Below are 5317 nucleotides of genomic sequence, written 5' to 3'. Positions count from 1 at the left end.
GATTCTGACAGAAAGTACATTGTTAATGGACAGAGAATCAAACATTATCTTGAAAGCAATTTTGAGTAAGAATGCTCAAAACTGAGGCTTGAATGAAGCTCAGTAAAGGTCCAGCTAAAGATAATAAAGAAGCGCTTGCTGGGAGGCAACCCAGCCATTAGCAAGTTATTTGTCTTAATTAATACTTGTAGAAGTTGATATACATTTTTCTTCAAAGGTTAATCATCAAAATTGAAGGAATTCACAGAGTTACAGAAGGATTCAATGCAAAAAGCAGAGAAAAGGAGCTTGCTGGCAAGAAAATGCCAGTAAAGGGCATTTTAAGCGTTAAACGCCAGAATGGGTACCATTCTGGGCGTTTAACGCCAGAATTGCAGCATCCTGGGCGTTCAGCAAAACGCCCAGTGATAAAGGGGTTTCTGGCATTTAACGCCAGCCAGGGTACCTGGCTGGGCGTTAAACGCCCATAATGGCCAACAATTGGGCGTTAAACGCCAGAATGGATACCATTCTGGGCGTTTAACACCAGACAGGCAGGGGAAGGAGATTTTGTTTTCAACTTCAAATTTTTTCAAATTTTCATGATTTGATTCATACTTTTCTGCATAAACATGTTTCAAACTTTCATCATTCACCCTCAATTTTCAAAAATTCAAACATTTTCTAAATCTATTTTCAATTTTCTTTCAAATCCTTCCCAAATCTTCTTTAGAAACTCAATTATCTTCTTAATTTCTTTCCAAATCTTTTTCAACTCATCATATCATCTTTTAATTCTTAGATGCATAACCAAATTTTCAGATTTAACATCTTTATATCTTTTTCAATTACAAATCTCATCTTTTTCATATCATGATTTTATTTTCTTCCATCAATCATATCTCTATGTCATGTCTCTTTCAAATTTTTCGAAATCCCTCCCGTCCTCCTATAAATATACATTCGGCCATCCCCTCCTCTCCACAATTCGAATTTGCCTCTTCTCCTCTCTCTCCCCTTTCCTTTCTTTTGCTTGAGGGCAAGCAAACCTCTAAGTTTGGTGTGTTTTTCCGTGATCACTGAGCTAAAACTCATCAAGATCATGGAACCTAAGGGAAAACAAAACAAATCAAGAGGCCAGAAAGAGAATACTCCAAAGAGTCTTTGGAATCAAGAGAGGTTCTTAACCAAAGAACATGCAGACCATTACCACAAAATAATGGGTCTGAGGTCAGTGATCCCGGAAGTTAAATTCAATCTGAAAGAGGATGAATATCCGGAGATCCAAGAGAAAATTTGAAACAGAGGATGGGAAATTCTAGCCAATCCTGAGACAAAGGTTGGAAGAAACATGGTTCAGGAATTCTACTCAAATCTGTGGCTGACAGATAAGCAAAGAATAACTGGAACCGTGTTTCATACCTACCGAACCATGGTCAGAGGGAGGCTTATTTACTTTCATCTGGACAAAATAAGAGAGATCTTCAAATTGCCTCAACTACAAGATGATCCAGAATCTTTTAATAGGAGAATGGTGAGAGTAGATAAGGGGTTGGATCAAGTTCTAGAGGACATATGCCTCCCTGGAACTAAGTGGATAACCAATTCAAAAGGTGTCCCAAACTAACTCAAGAGGGGAGATCTCAAACCAGTTGCAAGAGGCTGGTTGGACTTCATTGGGCGTTCTATATTGCCCACTAGCAACCACTCTGAGGTCACTGTCAAAAGAGCAGTGATGATTCATTGTATTATGCTTGGAAAAGAAGTGGAGATTCATCATCTGATTTCTTGTGAGATTTACACAATTGCAAACAAGAACTCCACTGAAGCCAAACTGGCCTAACCAAGCTTAATTTCTCTGCTATGTAAAGATGCTGGGGTGAGGATGGGAGTAGATGAATTAATCCCAATCGAACACCCAATCACCAAGAAGTCAATGGAAGGACAAGTGCAAGATAACTCCATCAAAAGGAGGGCGCAGGAGTTCCTCCCAGAAATTCCTGAAATTGACTACTGGACCCGCCTAGAAGCATCTGTTACCAAGCTGCAAGAAGCTATGGAACAACTTAGGGAAGAACATCAGAATCAAAACTGCATGCTCTGCAAACTGCTGAAGGAACAGGAGAAGCAGGGGCATGAGCTACAGGAGCTGAAGCGCCAGAAGCTCTCCCTTGAAGGACCAAGAACCCCATAGATTGAGGGAGCATCCACTCCTTAAAATCAAGGTTGTTGAGTCCTAACTCTGTGATAACCTTTATTATTAAGAGTCTATTTTAAGAGTCATTTATTCTTCTACTTTTAATTTTCTGTCTTCTATTATTATGGATCTGCGCTTATATTTATTTTTGAGTCTTATTTTTATTCCATAATCAATAAAAATTTAAAGTTTATGTCTTAAAGCTATGAATGTCCTATGAATCCATCACCTTTCTTAAATAAAAAGTATTTTTAATTGAAAAAGAAAAAGAAGTACATGAATTTTGAATTTTAAAACAGTTTAATTATTTTGATGTGGTGGCAATACTATTGTTTTCTGAATGAATGCTTGAACAGTGCATATTTTTGAAGTTGATTGTTTATGAATGTTAAAATTGTTGGCTCTTGAAAAAATGATGGGAAAAGGAGAAATGTTATCTGATGATCTGAAAAATCATAAAATTGATTCTTGAAGCAAGAAAAAGCAGTGAAAAGCTTACAAAAAAAAAAGAAGAAGAAGAGAAAAGAAAAAGAAAAGCAAGCAGAAAAAGCCAATACCCCTTTAAACCAAAAGGCAAGGGTGATAAAAAAGGATCCAAGGCTTTGAGCATCAGTGGATAGGAGGGCCCACAGGAATAAAATCCTGGCCTAAGTGGCTAAACCAAGCTGTCCCTAACCATGTGCTTGTGGCGTGAAGGTGTTAAGTGAAAACTTGAGACTGAGTGGTTAAAGTCGAGGTCCAAAGCAAAAAGAAGAGTGTGCTTAAGAACCCTAGACACCTCTAATTGGGGACTCTAGCAAAGCTGAGTCACAATCTGAAAAGGTTCACCCGGTTATGTGTCTGTGGCATTTATATATCCGGTGGTAATACGGGAAAATAAAGTGCTTAGGGCCACGGCCAAGACTCATAAAGTAGCTATGTTCAAGAATCAACATACTTAACTAGGAGAATCAATAACACTATCTGGATTCTGAGTTCCTATAGAAGCCAATCATTCTGAACTTCAAAAGGATAAAGTGAGATGCCAAAACTGTTCAGAGGCAAAAAGCTAAAAGCCCCGCTCATCTAATTAATACTGATCTTCATAGATATTTTTGGAATTCATTGTATATTCTCTTCTTTTTATCCTATTTGATTTTCAGTTGCTTGGGGACAAGCAACAATTTAAGTTTGGTGTTGTGATGAGCGGATAATTTATACGCTTTTTGGCATTGTTTTTAGTATGTTTTTAGTATATTTTAATTAGTTTTTATTATATTTTTATTAGTTTTTATTTAAAATTCACTTTTCTGGACTTTACTATGAGTTTATGTGTTTTTCTGTGATTTCAGGTATTTTCTGGCTGAAATTGAGGGACCTGAGCGAAAATCTGATTCAGAGGCTGAAAAAGGACTGCAGATGCTGTTGGATTCTGACCTCCCTGCACTCAAAGTGGATTTTCTGGAGCTACAGAAGCTCAATTGGCGCGCTCTCAATTGCGTTGGAAAGTAGACATCCTAGGCTTTCCAGAAATATATAATAGTCTATACTTTGCCCGAGATTTGATGGCCCAAACAGGCATTCTAAGTCAGCTCAAGAATTCTGGCGTTTAACGCCGGAACTGGCACAAAAGCTGGCGTTTAACTCCAAGAAAAGTCTCTACACATGAAAGCTTCAATGCTCAGCCCAAGCACACACCAAGTGGGCCCCGAAAGTGGATTTTTACACTAAACACCCTAGCTCACTCATTTTCTGTAACCCTAGGTCACCAGTTCACTATAAAAACTACTTTTAGTGATTCATCATGTACCTCATGACACTTTACACGTTTCTTATTGTATTCTCTATGGCATGAGTCTCTAAACCCCATTGTTGGGGGTGAGGAGCTCTGCTGTTCTTCATGAATTACTGTAATTACTACTGTTTTTCATTCTATCACGCTTGCTTCTATTCTAAGATATTCATTCGCACTTCAACCTGATGAATGTGATGATCCATGACAATCATTATCATTCTCGCCTATGAACGCGTGCCTGATAACCACCTCCGTTCTACATGCAATCAAGCTTGAATGTGTATCTCTTGGGTTTCTAATCTAAGATTGGAACCTTCGTGGCATAAGCTAGAATTATTGGCGGCCATTCCTGAGATCCGGAACGTCTAAACCTTGTCTGTGGTATTCTGAGTAGGATCTGGGAAGGGATGACTGTGACAAGCTTCAAACTCGCGAGTGTTGGGCATAGTGACAGATGCAAAAGGATCAATGGATCCTATTCCGACATGATCGAGAACCGACAGATGATTAGCCGTGCGGTGACAGCGCATTTGGAACATTTTCACTGAGAGGACGGGAAGAAGCCATTGACAACGGTGATGCCCAACATAAAGCTTGCCATGGAAGGAGCCTTGCGTGCATGAAGAAGAAGATAGTAGGAAAGCAGAGATTCAGAAGACAAAGCATCTCCAAAGCCTCAACTTGTTCTTCATTACTGCATAACAAGTATTTATTTCATGTTTTTTTACTTTTTACAATTAAAACTGAAAATTATTGATATCCTGACTAAGAGTTACAAGATAACCATAGCTTGCTTCAGGCCGACAATCTCCGTGGGATCAACCCTTACTCAAGTAAGGTATTACTTGGACGACCCAGTGCACTTGCTGGTTAGTTGTGTGGAGTTGCAAAAGTGTGATTGTAATTTCGTGCACCAGTGATGCAAGTGACCATGCCATTGGTGCAGTATTGAGACAGAGGCATAACAAGCTTCTGCATGTTATTTATTATGCTAGCCGTGGTTTAAATGATGCCCAGAAAAATTACACAACCACAAAAAAAGAGCTGCTTGCAGTGGTTTATGCCATTGACAAGTTTAGATCATACTTAGTAGGATCAAAAGTGATTGTGTACACTGACCATGTTGCTCTTAAATATCTACTCACAAAGCAGGATTCAAAGCCCAGGCTCATAAGATGGGTGTTGCTTCTGCAAGAGTTTGATATAGAAATAAGAGACAGAAAAGGGACAGAGAATCAAGTAGCTGATCACCTGTCCCGGATAGAACCAGTAGCAGGAGCATCCCTCCCTCTTACTGAGATCTCTGAAACCTTTCCAAATGAGCAATTGTTTGCTATTCAGGAAGCTCTGTGGTTTGCAGACATTGC

Source organism: Arachis ipaensis, chromosome B8, assembly GCF_059453495.1.
Source record: "Arachis ipaensis isolate K30076 ecotype BB chromosome B8, ASM5945349v1, whole genome shotgun sequence".
Taxonomy (NCBI): domain Eukaryota; kingdom Viridiplantae; phylum Streptophyta; class Magnoliopsida; order Fabales; family Fabaceae; genus Arachis; species Arachis ipaensis.
This window is presented reverse-complemented; position numbering follows the sequence as displayed.